Consider the following 15121-nt stretch of genomic DNA (forward strand, 5'->3'; position numbering starts at 1 on the left):
GTCTGCGCATGTGGGCGAGGTTGTCGCCCAGAGGAGGAAAGCCTGCGTTAGAAAGGGCAAGTTCGTGGCCGAATTTGATGCGGTGGCGTGCCCAATCTGTTTCGTGACAGGTGGCTGCCTATTAAGACACGACGATGATGCCCCGTAGATAGCTGTTCCGGGTTGCCAAGTGAGGAACTGATTTAGGACTGGAAACGGCGGTAGTACAGCCTCTTTCTGGTCTGTGCCAAAAAGGGCCGGAAGCTGGCAGAGCAGCTCGTCGATTTCGTAGGCCAGGAACGCAGCGGTGCTGTCTGCGTATGCGGGCGAGGTTGTCGCCCACAGGAGGAAAGCCAGTATTAGAAAGGGCAAGTTCGTGGCCGAATTTGACGCGGTGGCGTGCCCCATCTGGTCCGTGACAGGTGACTGCTAATTAAGAAACGACGATGATCCCGCGTAGATAGCGGTTCCGGGTTGCCAAGTGAGGAACTGATTAAGGACTGGAAACGGCGGTAGTACAGCCTCTTTCTGGTCTGTGCCAAAAAGGGCCGGAAGCTGGAAGAGCAGCTCGTCGATTTCGTAGGCCCGGAACGCAGCGGTGCTGTCTGCGCATGCGGGCGAGGTTATCGCCCACAGGACGGAAGCCGGCGTTAGAAAGGGCAAGTTCATGGCCGAATTTGACGCGGTGGCGTGCCCCATCTGGTTCGTGACAGGTGGCTGCTTATTAAGACACGGCGATGATCCCGCGTAGATAGCTGTTCCGGGTTGCCAAGTGAGGAATTGATTTAGGACTGGAAACGGCGGTAGTACAGCCTCTGTCTGGTCTGTGCCAAAAAGGGCCAGAAGGTTGTCGATTTCGTAGTCCAGGAAGGCAGCGGTGCTGTCTGCGCATGTGGGCGAGGTTGTCGCCCACAGGACGAAAGCCTGCATTAGAAAGGGCAAGTTCATGGCCGAATTTGATGCGGTGGCGTGCCCCATCTGTTTCGTGACAGGTGGCTGCTTATTAAGACACGACGATGATCCCCCGTAGATAGCTGTTCCGGGTTGCCAAGTGAGGAACGGATTTAGGACTGGAAACGGCGGTAGTACAGCCTCTGTCTGGTCTGTGCCAAAAAGGGCCGGAGGCTGGCAGAGCAGCTCGTCGATTTCGTAGTCCAGGAACGCAGCGGTGCTGTCTGCGCATGCGGGCGAGGTTGTCGCCCACAGGAGGAAAGCCAGTATTAGAAAGGGCAAGTTCGTGGCCAAATTTGACGCGGTGGCGTGCCCCATCTGGTCCGTGACAGGTGGCTGCTTATTAAGACACGACGATGATCCCGCGTAGATAGCTGTTCCGGGTTGCCAAGTGAGGAACTGATTTAGGACTGGAAACGGCGGTAGTACAGCCTCTTTCTGGTCTGTGCCAAAAAGGGCCGGAAGCTGGCAGAGCAGCTCGTCGATTTCGTAGGTCAGGAACGCAGCGGTGCTGTCTGCGCATGCGGGCGAGGTTGTCGCCCAATGGAGGAAAGCCTGCGTTAGAAAGGGCAAGTTCATGGCCGAATTTGATGCGGTGGCGTGCCCCATCTGGTCCGTGACAGGCGGCTGCTTATTAAGATACGACGAAGATCCCGCGTAAATAGCTGTTCCGGGTTGCCAAGTGAGGAACTGATTTAGGACTGGAAACGGCGGTAGTACAGCCTCTGTCTGGTCTGTGCCCAAAAGGGCCAGAAGCTGGCAGGGCAGCTCGTCGATTTCGTAGTCCAGGAAGGCAGCGGTGCTGTCTGCGCATGTGGGCGAGGTTGTCGCCCACAGGACGAAAGCCTGCATTAGAAAGGGCAAGTTCATGGCTGAATTTGATGCGCTGGCGTGCCCCATCTGGTCCGTGGCAGGTGTCTGCTTATTAGGAGACGATGATCCCGTGTAGATAGCTGTTCCGGGTGGCCAGGTGACGAACTGATTTAGGACTGGAAACGGCGGTAGTACGGCCTCTTTCTGGTCTGTGCCAAAAAGGGCCGGAGGCTGGCAGAGCAGCTCGTCGATTTCGTAGTCCAGGAACGCAGCGGTGCTGTCTGTGCATGCGGGCGAGGTTGTCGCCCACAGGAGGAAAGCCGGTATTAGAAAGGGCAAGTTCGTGGCCGAATTTGACGCGGTGGCGTGCCCCATCTGGTCCGTGACAGGTGGCTGCTTATTAAGACACGACGATGATCCCGCGTAGATAGCTGTTCCGGGTTGCCAAGTGAGGAACTGATTTAGGACTGGAAACGGCGGTAGTACGGCCTCTTTCTGGTCTGTGCCAAAAAGGGCCGGAAGCTGCCAGGGCAGCTCGTCGATTTCATTGTCCAGGAACGCAGCGGTGCTGTCTGCGCATGCGGGCGAGGTTGTCGCCCACAGGAGGAAAGCCAGTATTAGAAAGGGCAAGTTCGTGGCCGAATTTGACGTGGTGGCGTGCCCCATCTGGTCCGTGACAGGTGGCTGCTTATTAAGACACGACGATGATCCCGCATAGATAGCTGTTCCGGGTTGCCAGGTAAGGAGCTAATTTAGGACGGGAAATGGAGGTAGTACGGCCTCTTTCTGGTCTGTGCCAAAAAGGGCCGGAAGCTGCCAGGGCAGCTCGTCGATTTCATTGTCCAGGAACGCAGCGGTGCTGTCTGCGCATGCGGGCGAGGTTGTCGCCCACAGGACGAAAGCCTGCATTAGAAAGGGCAAGTTCATGGCCGAATTTGACGCGGTGGCGTGCCCCATCTGGTCCGTGACAGGTGTCTGCTTATTAGGACACGACGATGATCCCGCGTAGATAGCTGTTCCGGGTTGCCAGGTGAGGAACTGATTTAGGACTGGAAACGGCGGTAGTACGGCCTCTTTCTGGTCTGTGCCAAAAAGGGCCGGAAGCTGCCAGGGCAGCTCGTCGATTTCGTAGTCCAGGAAAGCAGCGGTGCTGTCTGTGCATGCGGGCGAGGTTGTCGCCCACAGGAGGAAAGCCAGTATTAGAAAGGGCAAGTTCGTGGCCGAATTTGACGCGGTGGCGTGCCCCATCTGGTCCGTGACAGGTGGCTGCTTATTAAGACACGACGATGATCCCGCGTAGATATCTGTTCCGGGTTGCCAGGTGAGGAACTGATTTAGGACTGGAAACGGCGGTAGTACGGCCTCTTTCTGGTCTGTGCCAAAAAGGGCCGAAAGCTGGCAGAGCAGCTCGTCGATTTCGTAGCCCAGGAATGCAGCGGTGCTGTCTGCGCATGCGGGCGAGGTTGTCGCCCACAGGACGAAAGCCTGCATTAGTAAGGGCAAGTTCATGGCCGAATTTGATGCGGTGGCGTGCCCCATTTGGTCCGTGACAGGTGGCTGCTTATTAAGCCACGACGATGATCCCCCGTAGATAGCTGTTCCGGGTTGCCAGGTGAGGAACTGATTTAGGACTGGAAACGGCGGTAGTACAGCCTCTTTCTGGTCTGTGCCAAAAAGGGCCGGAAGCTGGCAGAGCAGATCGTCGATTTCGTAGGCCAGGTACGCAGCGGTGCTGTCTGCGCATGTGGGCGAGGTTGTTTCCCACAGGACGAAAGCCTGCATTAGAAAGGGCGATGTCATGGCCGAATTTTATGCGGTGGCGTGCCCCATCTGGTCCGTGGCAGGTGCCTGCTTATTAGGAGACGACGATGATTCCGCGTAGATAGCTGTTCCGGGTTGCCAGGTGAGGAACTGATTTAGGACTGGAAACGGCGGTAGTACGGCCTCTTTCTGGTGTGTGCCAAAAAGGGCCAGAAGCTTGCAGGGCAGCTCGTCAATTTCGTAGTCCAGGAAGGCAGCGGTGCTGTCTGCGCATGTGGGCGAGGTTGTCGCCCACAGGACGAAAGCCTGCATTAGAAAGGGCAAGTTCGTGGCCGAATTTGACGCGGTGGCGTGCCCCATCTGGTCCGTGACAGGTGGCAGCTTATTAAGACACGACGATGATCCCGCATAGATAGCTGTTCCGGGTTGCCAGGTAAGGAGCTAATTTAGGACGGGAAATGGAGGTAGTACGGCCTCTTTCTGGTCTGTGCCAAAAAGGGCCGGAAGCTGCCAGGGCAGCTCGTCGATTTCATTGTCCAGGAACGCAGCCGTGCTGTCTGCGCATGCGGGCGAGGTTGTCGCCCACAGGACGAAAGCCTGCATTAGAAAGGGCAAGTTCATGGCCGAATTTGACGCGGTGGCGTGCCCCATCTGGTCCGTGACAGGTGTCTGCTTATTAGGACACGACGATGATCCCGCGTAGATAGCTGTTCCGGGTTGCGAGGTGAGGAACTGATTTAGGACTGGAAACGGCGGTAGTACGGCCTCTTTCTGGTCTGTGCCAAAAAGGGCCAGAAGCTGCCAGGGCAGCTCGTCGATTTCGTAGTCCAGGAACGCAGCGGTGCTGTCTGTGCATGCGGGCGAGGTTGTCGCCCACAGGAGGAAAGCCAGTATTAGAAAGGGCAATTTCGTGGCCGAATTTGACGCGGTGGCGTGCCCCATCTGGTCCGTGACAGGTGGCTGCTTATTAAGACACGACGATGATCCACCGTAGATAGCTGTTCCGGGTTGCCAAGTGAGGAAATGATTTAGGACTGGAAACGGCGGTAGTACAGCCTCTTTCTGGTCTGTGCCAAAAAAGGGCCGGAAGCTGGCAGAGCAGCTCGTCGATTTCGTAGGCCAGGAACGCAGCGGTGCTGTCTGCGCATGTGGGCGAGGTTGTCGCCCACAGGACGAAAGCCTGCATTAGAAAGGGCAAGTTCATGGCCGAATTTGAAGCGGTGGCGTGCCCCATCTGGTCCGTGGCAGGTGTCTGCTTATTAGGACACGACGATGATCCCGCGTAGATATCTGTTCCGGGTAGCCAGGTGAGGAACTGATTTAGGACTGGAAACGGCGGTAGTACGGCCTCTTTCTGGTCTGCGCCAAAAAGGGCCGGAAGCTGGCAGAGCAGATCGTCGATTTCGTAGGCCAGGTACGCAGCGGTGCTGTCTGCGCATGTGGGCGAGGTTGTTTCCCACAGGACGAAAGCCTGCATTAGAAAGGGCGATGTCATGGCCGAATTTGATGCGGTGGCGTGCCCCATCTGGTCCGTGGCAGGTGCCTGCTTATTAGGAAACGACGATGATTCCGCGTAGGTAGCTGTTCCGGGTTGCCAGGTGAGGAACTGATTTAGGACTGGAAACGGCGGTAGTACGGCCTCTTTCTGGTGTGTGCCAAAAAGGGCCAGAAGCTGGCAGGGCAGCTCGTCGATTTCGTAGTCCAGGAAGGTAGCGGTGCTGTCTGCGCATGTTAGCGAGGTTGTCGCCCACAGGAGGAAAGCCTGCGTTAGAAAGGGCAAGTTCATGGCCGAATTTGATGCGGTGGCGTGCCCCATCTGTTTCGTGACATGTGGCTGCTTATTAAGACACGACGATGATCCCCCGTAGATAGCTGTTCCGGGTTGCCAAGTGAGGAACTGATTTAGGACTGGAAACGGCGGTAGTACAGCCTATTTCTGGTCTGTGCCAAAAAGGGCCGGAAGCTGGCAGAGCAGCTCGTCGATTGCGTAGGCCAGGAACACAGCGGTGCGGCCTGAGCATGTGGGCGAGGTTGTCGCCCACAGGATCAAAGCCAGTATTAGAAAGGGAAAGTTCGTGGCCGAATTTGACGCGGTGGCGTGCCCCATCTGGTCCGTGACAGGTGGCTGCTTATTAAGACACGACGATGATCCCGCGTAGATAGCTGCTCTGGGTTGCCAAGTGAAGAACTGATTTAGGACTGGAAACGGCGGTAGTACAGCCTCTTTCTGGTCTGTGCCAAAAAGGGCCGGAAGCTGGCAGAGCAGATCGTCGATTTCGTAGGCCAGGTACGCAGCGGTGCTGTCTGCGCATGTGGGCGAGGTTGTTTCCCACAGGACGAAAGCCTGCATTAGAAAGGGCGATGTCATGGCCGAATTTTATGCGGTGGCGTGCCCCATCTGGTCCGTGGCAGGTGCCTGCTTATTAGGAGACGACGATGATTCCGCGTAGATAGCTGTTCCGGGTTGCCAGGTGAGGAACTGATTTAGGACTGGAAACGGCGGTAGTACGGCCTCTTTCTGGTGTGTGCCAAAAAGGGCCAGAAGCTTGCTGGGCAGCTCGTCGATTTCGTAGTCCAGGAAGGCAGCGGTGCTGTCTGCGCATGTGGGCGAGGTTGTCGCCCACAGGACGAAAGCCTGCATTAGAAAGGGCAAGTTCGTGGCCGAATTTGACGTGGTGGCGTGCCCCATCTGGTCCGTGACAGGTGGCAGCTTATTAAGACACGACGATGATCCCGCATAGATAGCTGTTCCGGGTTGCCAGGTAAGGAGCTAATTTAGGACGGGAAATGGAGGTAGTACGGCCTCTTTCTGGTCTGTGCCAAAAAGGGCCGGAAGCTGCCAGGGCAGCTCGTCGATTTCATTGTCCAGGAACGCAGCCGTGCTGTCTGCGCATGCGGGCGAGGTTGTTGCCCACAGGACGAAAGCCTGCATTAGAAAGGGCAAGTTCATGGCCGAATTTGACGCGGTGGCGTGCCCCATCTGGTCCGTGACAGGTGTCTGCTTATTAGGACACGACGATGATCCCGCGTAGATAGCTGTTCCGGGTTGCGAGGTGAGGAACTGATTTACGACTGGAAACGGCGGTAGTACGGCCTCTTTCTGGTCTGTGCCAAAAAGGGCCGGAAGCTGCCAGGGCAGCTCGTCGATTTCGTAGTCCAGGAACGCAGCGGTGCTGTCTGTGCATGCGGGCGAGGTTGTCGCCCACAGGAGGAAAGCCAGTATTAGAAAGGGCAATTTCGTGGCCGAATTTGACGCGGTGGCGTGCCCCATCTGGTCCGTGACAGGTGGCTGCTTATTAAGACACGACGATGATCCACCGTAGATAGCTGTTCCGGGTTGCCAAGTGGGGAAATGATTTAGGACTGGAAACGGCGGTAGTACAGCCTCTTTCTGGTCTGTGCCAAAAAAGGGCCGGAAGCTGGCAGAGCAGCTCGTCGATTTCGTAGGCCAGGAACGCAGCGGTGCTGTCTGCGCATGTGGGCGAGGTTGTCGCCCACAGGACGAAAGCCTGCATTAGAAAGGGCAAGTTCATGGCCGAATTTGAAGCGGTGGCGTGCCCCATCTGGTCCGTGGCAGGTGTCTGCTTATTAGGACACGACGATGATCCCGCGTAGATAGCTGTTCCGGGTTGCCAGGTGAGGAACTGATTTATTACTGGAAACGGCGGTAGTACGGCCTCTTTCTGGTGTGTGCCAAAAAGGGCCAGAAGCTGGCAGGGCAGCTCGTCGATTTCGTAGTCCAGGAAGGCAGCGGTGCTGTCTGCGCATGTTAGCGAGGTTGTCGCCCACAGGAGGAAAGCCTGCGTTAGAAAGGGCAAGTTCATGGCCGAATTTGATGTGGTGGCGTGCCCCATCTGTTTCGTGACATGTGGCTGCTTATTAAGACATGACGATGATCCCCCGTAGATAGCTGTTCCTGGTTGCCAAGTGAGGAACTGATTTAGAACTGGAAACGGCGGTAGTACAGCCTATTTCTGGTCTGTGCCAAAAAGGGCCAGAAGCTGGCAGAGCAGCTCGTCGATTTCGTAGGCCAGGAACACAGCGGTGCGGCCTGAGCATGTGGGCGAGGTTGTCGCCCACAGGATCAAAGCCAGTATTAGAAAGGGAAAGTTCGTGGCCGAATTTGACGCGGTGGCGTGCCCCATCTGGTCCGTGACAGGTGGCTGCTTATTAAGACACGACGATGATCCCGCGTAGATAGCTGCTCTGGGTTGCCAAGTGAAGAACTGATTTAGGACTGGAAACAGCGGTAGTACAGCCTCTTTCTGGTCTGTGCCAAAAAGAGCCGGAAGCTGGCAGAGCAGCTCGTCCATTTCGTAGGCCAGGAACGCAGCGGTGCTTTCTGCGCATGTGGGCGAGGTTGTCGCCCACAGGACGAAAGCCTGCATTAGAAAGGGCACGTTCATGGCCGAATTTGATGCGGTGGCGTGCCCCATCTGGTCCGTGACAGGTGGCTGCTTATTAAGACACGACGATGATCCCCCGTAGATAGCTGTTCCGGGTTGCCAAGTGAGGAAATGATTTAGGACTGGAAACGGCGGTAGTACAGCCTCTTTCTGGTCTGTGCCAAAAAAGGGCTGGAAGCTGGCAGAGCAGCTCGTCGATTTCGTAGGCCAGGAAAGCAGCGGTGCTGTCTGCGCATGTGGGCGAGGTTGTCGCCCACAGGACGAAAGCCTGCATTAGAAAGGGCAAGTTCATGGCCGAATTTGATGCGGTGGCGTGCCCCATCTGGTCCGTGGCAGGTGTCTGCTTATTAAGACACGACGATGATCCCCCGTAGATAGCTGTTCCGGGTTGCCAAGTGAGGAACTGATTTAGGACTGGAAACAGCGGAAGTACAGCCGCTTTCTGGTCTGTGCCAAAAAGAGCCGGAAGCTGGCAGAGCAGCTCGTCCATTTCGTAGGCCAGGAACGCAGCGGTGCTTTCTGCGCATGTGGGCGAGGTTGTCGCCCACAGGACGAAAGCCTGCATTAGAAAGGGCAAGTTCATGGCCGAATTTGATGCGGTGGCGTGCCCCATCTGGTCCGTGACAGGTGGCTGCTTATTAAGACACGACGATGATCCCCCGTAGATAGCTGTTCCGGGTTGCCAAGTGAAGAACTCATTTAGGACTGGAAACGGCGGTAGTACAGCCTCTTTCTGGTCTGTGCCAAAAAAGGGCCGGAAGCTGGCAGAGCAGCTCGTCGATTTCGTAGGCCAGGAACGCAGCGGTGCTGTCTGCGCATGTGGGCGATGTTGTCGCCCACAGGACGAAAGCCTGCATTAGAAAGGGCAAGTTCATGGCCGAATTTGATGCGGTGGCGTGCCCCATCTGGTCCGTGACAGGTGGCTGCTTATTAAGACACGACGATGATCCCCCGTAGATAGCTGTTCCGGGTTGCCAAGTGAAGAACTGATTTAGGACTGGAAACGGCGGTAGTACAGCCTCTTTCTGGTCTGTGCCAAAAAAGGGCCGGAAGCTGGCAGAGCAGCTCGTCGATTTCGTAGGCCAGGAACGCAGCGGTGCTGTCTGCGCATGTGGGCGAGGTTGTCGCCCACAGGACGAAAGCCTGCATTAGAAAGGGCAAGTTCATGGCCGAATTTGATGCGGTGGCGTGCCCCATCTGGTCCGTGGCAGGTGTCTGCTTATTAAGACACGTCGATGATCCCCCGTAGATAGCTGTTCCGGGTTGCCAAGTGAAGAACTGATTTAGGACTGGAAACAGCGGTAGTACAGCCTCTTTCTGGTCTGTGCCAAAAAGAGCCGGAAGCTGGCAGAGCAGCTCGTCCATTTCGTAGGCCAGGAACGCAGCGGTGCTTTCTGCGCATGTGGGCGAGGTTGTCGCCCACAGGACGAAAGCCTGCATTAGAAAGGGCAAGTTCATGGCCGAATTTGATGCGGTGGCGTGCCCCATCTGGTCCGTGACAGGTGGCTGCTTATTAAGACACGACGATGATCCCCCGTAGATAGCTGTTCCGGGTTGCCAAGTGAGGAAAGGATTTAGGACTGGAAACGGCGGTAGTACAGCCTCTTTCTGGTCTGTGCCAAAAAAGGGCCGGAAGCTGGCAGAGCAGCTCGTCGATTTCGTAGGCCAGGAACGCAGCGGTGCTGTCTGCGCATGTGGGCGAGGTTGTCGCCCACAGGACGAAAGCCTGCATTAGAAAGGGCAAGTTCATGGCCGAATTTGATGCGGTGGCGTGCCCCATCTGGTCCGTGACAGGTGGCTGCTTATTAAGACACGACGATGATCCCCCGTAGATAGCTGTTCCGGGTTGCCAAGTGAGGAACTGATTTAGGACTGGAAACGGCGGTAGTACAGCCTATTTCTGGTCTGTGCCAAAAAGGGCCGGAAGCTGGCAGAGCAGCTCGTCGATTTCGTAGGCCAGGAACACAGCGGTGCGGCCTGAGCATGTGGGCGAGGTTGTCGCCCACAGGATCAAAGCCAGTATTAGAAAGGGAAAGTTCGTGGCCGAATTTGACGCGGTGACGTGCCCGATCTGGTCCGTGACAGGTGGCTGCTTATTAAGACACGACGATGATCCCGCGTAGATAGCTGCTCTGGGTTGCCAAGTGAAGAACTGATTTAGGACTGGAAACAGCGGTAGTACAGCCTCTTTCTGGTCTGTGCCAAAAAGAGCCGGAAGCTGGCAGAGCAGCTCGTCCATTTCGTAGGCCAGGAACGCAGCGGTGCTTTCTGCGCATGTGGGCGAGGTTGTCGCCCACAGGACGAAAGCCTGCATTAGAAAGGGCAAGTTCATGGCCGAATTTGATGCGGTGGCGTGCCCCATCTGGTCCGTGACAGGTGGCTGCTTATTAAGACACGACGATGATCCCCCGTAGATAGCTGTTCCGGGTTGCCAAGTGAGGAAATGATTTAGGACTGGAAACGGCGGTAGTACAGCCTCTTTCTGGTCTGTGCCAAAAAAGGGCCGGAAGCTGGCAGAGCAGCTCGTCGATTTCGTAGCCCAGGAATGCAGCGGTGCTGTCTGCGCATGCGGGCGAGGTTGTCGCCCACAGGACGAAAGCCTGCATTAGAAAGGGCAAGTTCATGGCCGAATTTGATGCGGTGGCGTGCCCCATCTGGTCCGTGGCAGGTGTCTGCTTATTAGGACACGACGATGACCCCGCGTAGATATCTGTTCCGGGTTGCCAGGTGAGGAACTGATTTAGGACTGGAAACGGCGGTAGTACGGCCTCTTTCTGGTCTGTGCCAAAAAGGGCCGGAAGCTGGCAGAGCAGCTCGTCGATTTCGTAGCCCAGGAATGCAGCGGTGCTGTCTGCGCATGCGGGCGAGGTTGTCGCCCACAGGACGAAAGCCCGCATTAGTAAGGGCAAGTTCATGGCCGAATTTGATGCGGTGGCGTGCCCCATCTGGTCCGTGACAGGTGGCTGCTTATTAAGACACGACGATGATCCCCCGTAGATAGCTGTTCCGGGTTGCCAAGTGAGGAAATGATTTAGGACTGGAAACGGCGGTAGTACAGCCTCTTTCTGGTCTGTGCCAAAAAAGGGCCGGAAGCTGGCAGAGCAGCTCGTCGATTTCGTAGGCCAGGAACGCAGCGGTGCTGTCTGCGCATGTGGGCGAGGTTGTCGCCCACAGGACGAAAGCCTGCATTAGAAAGGACAAGTTCATGGCCGAATTTGAAGCGGTGGCGTGCCCCATCTGGTCCGTGGCAGGTGTCTGCTTATTAGGACACGACGATGATTCCGCGTAGATATCTGTTCCGGGTTGCCAGGTGAGGATATGATTTAGGACTGGAAACGGCGGTAGTACGGCCTCTTTCTGGTCTGTGCCAAAAAGGGCCGGAAGCTGGCAGGGCAGCTCGTCGATTTCGTAGCCCAGGAATGCAGCGGTGCTGTCTGCGCATGCGGGCGAGGTTGTCGCCCACAGGAGGAAAGCCAGTATTAGAAAGGGCAAGTTCGTGGCCAACTTTGACGCGGTGGCGTGCCCCATCTGGTCCGTGACAGGTGACTGCTAATTAAGAAACGACGATGATCCCGCGTAGATAGCGGTTCCGGGTTGCCAAGTGAGGAACTGATTCAGGACTGGAAACGGCGGTAGTACAGCCTCTTTCTGGTCTGTGCCAAAAAGGGCCGGAAGCTGGAAGAGCAGCTCGTCGATTTCGTAGGCCCGGAACGCAGCGGTGCTGTCTGCGCATGCGGGCGAGGTTGTCGTCCACAGGACGGAAGCCGGCGTTAGAAAGGGCAAGTTCGTGGCCGAATTTGAGGCGGTGGCGTGACCCATCTGGTCCGTGACAGGCGGCTGCTTATTAAGACACGACGATGATCCCCCGTAGATAGCTGTCCGGGTTGCCAAGTGAAGAACTGATTTAGGACTGGAAACGGCGGTAGTACAGCCTCTTTCTGGTCTGTGCCAAAAAGGGCCGGAAGCTGGCAGAGCAGATCGTCGATTTCGTAGCCCAGGTACGCAGCGGTGCTGTCTGCGCATGTGGGCGAGGTTGTTTCCCACAGGACGAAAGCCTGCATTAGAAAGGGCGATGTCATGGCCGAATTTGATGCGGTGGCGTGCCCCATCTGGTCCGTGGCAGGTGCCTGCTTATTAGGAGACGACGATGATTCCGCGTAGATAGCTGTTCCGGGTTGCCAGGTGAGGAACTGATTTAGGACTGGAAAGGGCGGTAGTACGGCCTCTTTCTGGTGTGTGCCAAAAAGGGCCAGAAGCTGGCAGGGCAGCTCGTCGATTTTGTAGTCCAGGAAGGCAGCGGTGCTGGCTGCGCATGTTGGCGAGGTTGTCGCCCAGAGGAGGAAAGCCTGCGTTAGAAAGGGAAGTTCGTGGCCGAATTTGACGCGGTGGCGTGCCCCATCTGGTCCGTGACAGGTGGCTGCTTATTAAGACACGACGATGATCCCGCATAGATAGCTGTTCCGGGTTGCCAGGTAAGGAGCTAATTTAGGACGGGAAATGGAGGTAGTACGGCCTCTTTCTGGTCTGTGCCAAAAAGGGCCGGAAGCTGCCAGGGCAGCTCGTCGATTTCATTGTCCAGGAAGGCAGCCGTGCTGTCTGCGCATGCGGGCGAGGTTGTCGCCCACAGGACGAAAGCCTCCATTAGAAAGGGCAAGTTCATGGCCGAATTTGACGCGGTGGCGTGCCCCATCTGGTCCATGACAGGTGTCCGCTTATTAGGACACGACGATGATCCCGCGTAGATAGCTGTTCCGGGTTGCGAGGTGAGGAACTGATTTAGGACTGGAAACGGCGGTAGTACGGCCTCTTTCTGGTCTGTGCCAAAAAGGGCCGGAAGCTGCCAGGGCAGCTCGTCGATTTCGTAGTCCAGGAACGCAGCGGTGCTGTCTGTGCATGCGGGCGAGGTTGTCGCCCACAGGAGGAAAGCCAGTATTAGAAAGGGCAAGTTCGTGGCCGAATTTGACGTGGTGGCGTGCCCCATCTGGTCCGTGACAGGTGGCTGCTTATTAAGACACGACGATGATCCCGCGTAGATAGCTGTTCCGGGTTGCCAGGTAAGGAGCTAATTTAGGACGGGAAATGGAGGTAGTACGGCCTCTTTCTGGTCTGTGCCAAAAAGGGCCGGAAGCTGTCAGGGCAGCTCGTCGATTTTATTGTCCAGGAACAAAGCGGTGCTGTCTGCGCATGCGGGCGAGGTTGTCGCCCACAGGACGAAAGCCTGCATTAGAAAGGGCAAGTTCATGGCCTAATTTGATGCGGTGGCGTGCCCCATCTGTTTCGTGACATGTGGCTGCTTATTAAGACACGACGATGATCCCCCGTAGATAGCTGTTCCGGGTTGCCAAGTGAGGAACTGATTTAGGACTGGAAACGGCGGTAGTACAGCCTATTTCTGGTCTGTGCCAAAAAGGGCCGGAAGCTGGCAGAGCAGCTCGTCGATTTCGTAGGCCAGGAACACAGCGGTGCGGCCTGAGCATGTGGGCGAGGTTGTCGCCCACAGGATCAAAGCCAGTATTAGAAAGGGAAAGTTCGTGGCCGAATTTGACGCGGTGGCGTGCCCCATCTGGTCCGTGACAGGTGGCTGCTTATTAAGACACGACGATGATCCCGCGTAGATAGCTGCTCTGGGTTGCCAAGTGAAGAACTGATTTAGGACTGGAAACAGCGGTAGTACAGCCTCTTTCTGGTCTGTGCCAAAAAGAGCCGGAAGCTGGCAGAGCAGCTCGTCCATTTCGTAGGCCAGGAACGCAGCGGTGCTTTCTGCGCATGTGGGCGAGGTTGTCGCCCACAGGACGAAAGCCTGCATTAGAAAGGGCAAGTTCATGGCCGAATTTGATGCGGTGGCGTGCCCCATCTGGTCCGTGACAGGTGGCTGCTTATTAAGACACGACGATGATCCCCCGTAGATAGCTGTTCCGGGTTGCCAAGTGAGGAAATGATTTAGGACTGGAAACGGCGGTAGTACAGCCTCTTTCTGGTCTGTGCCAAAAAAGGGCCGGAAGCTGGCAGAGCAGCTCGTCGATTTCGTAGGCCAGGAACGCAGCGGTGCTGTCTGCGCATGTGGGCGAGGTTGTCGCCCACAGGACGAAAGCCTGCATTAGAAAGGACAAGTTCATGGCCGAATTTGAAGCGGTGGCGTGCCCCATCTGGTCCGTGGCAGGTGTCTGCTTATTAGGACACGACGATGATTCCGCGTAGATATCTGTTCCGGGTTGCCAGGTGAGGATATGATTTAGGACTGGAAACGGCGGTAGTACGGCCTCTTTCTGGTCTGTGCCAAAAAGGGCCGGAAGCTGGCAGGGCAGCTCGTCGATTTCGTAGCCCAGGAATGCAGCGGTGCTGTCTGCGCATGCGGGCGAGGTTGTCGCCCACAGGAGGAAAGCCAGTATTAGAAAGGGCAAGTTCGTGGCCAACTTTGACGCGGTGGCGTGCCCCATCTGGTCCGTGACAGGTGACTGCTAATTAAGAAACGACGATGATCCCGCGTAGATAGCGGTTCCGGGTTGCCAAGTGAGGAACTGATTCAGGACTGGAAACGGCGGTAGTACAGCCTCTTTCTGGTCTGTGCCAAAAAGGGCCGGAAGCTGGAAGAGCAGCTCGTCGATTTCGTAGGCCCGGAACGCAGCGGTGCTGTCTGCGCATGCGGGCGAGGTTGTCGTCCACAGGACGGAAGCCGGCGTTAGAAAGGGCAAGTTCGTGGCCGAATTTGAGGCGGTGGCGTGACCCATCTGGTCCGTGACAGGCGGCTGCTTATTAAGACACGACGATGATCCCCCGTAGATAGCTGTCCGGGTTGCCAAGTGAAGAACTGATTTAGGACTGGAAACGGCGGTAGTACAGCCTCTTTCTGGTCTGTGCCAAAAAGGGCCGGAAGCTGGCAGAGCAGATCGTCGATTTCGTAGCCCAGGTACGCAGCGGTGCTGTCTGCGCATGTGGGCGAGGTTGTTTCCCACAGGACGAAAGCCTGCATTAGAAAGGGCGATGTCATGGCCGAATTTGATGCGGTGGCGTGCCCCATCTGGTCCGTGGCAGGTGCCTGCTTATTAGGAGACGACGATGATTCCGCGTAGATAGCTGTTCCGGGTTGCCAGGTGAGGAACTGATTTAGGACTGGAAAGGGCGGTAGTACGGCCTCTTTCTGGTGTGTGCCAAAAAGGGCCAGAAGCTGGCAGGGCAGCTCGTCGATTTTGTAGTCCAGGAAGGCAGCGGTG

Source organism: Haemaphysalis longicornis, unplaced genomic scaffold (assembly GCF_048455015.1).
Source record: "Haemaphysalis longicornis isolate Haplotype H1 unplaced genomic scaffold, Haemaphysalis longicornis Haplotype H1 scaffold_66, whole genome shotgun sequence".
Classification (NCBI taxonomy): domain Eukaryota; kingdom Metazoa; phylum Arthropoda; class Arachnida; order Ixodida; family Ixodidae; genus Haemaphysalis; species Haemaphysalis longicornis.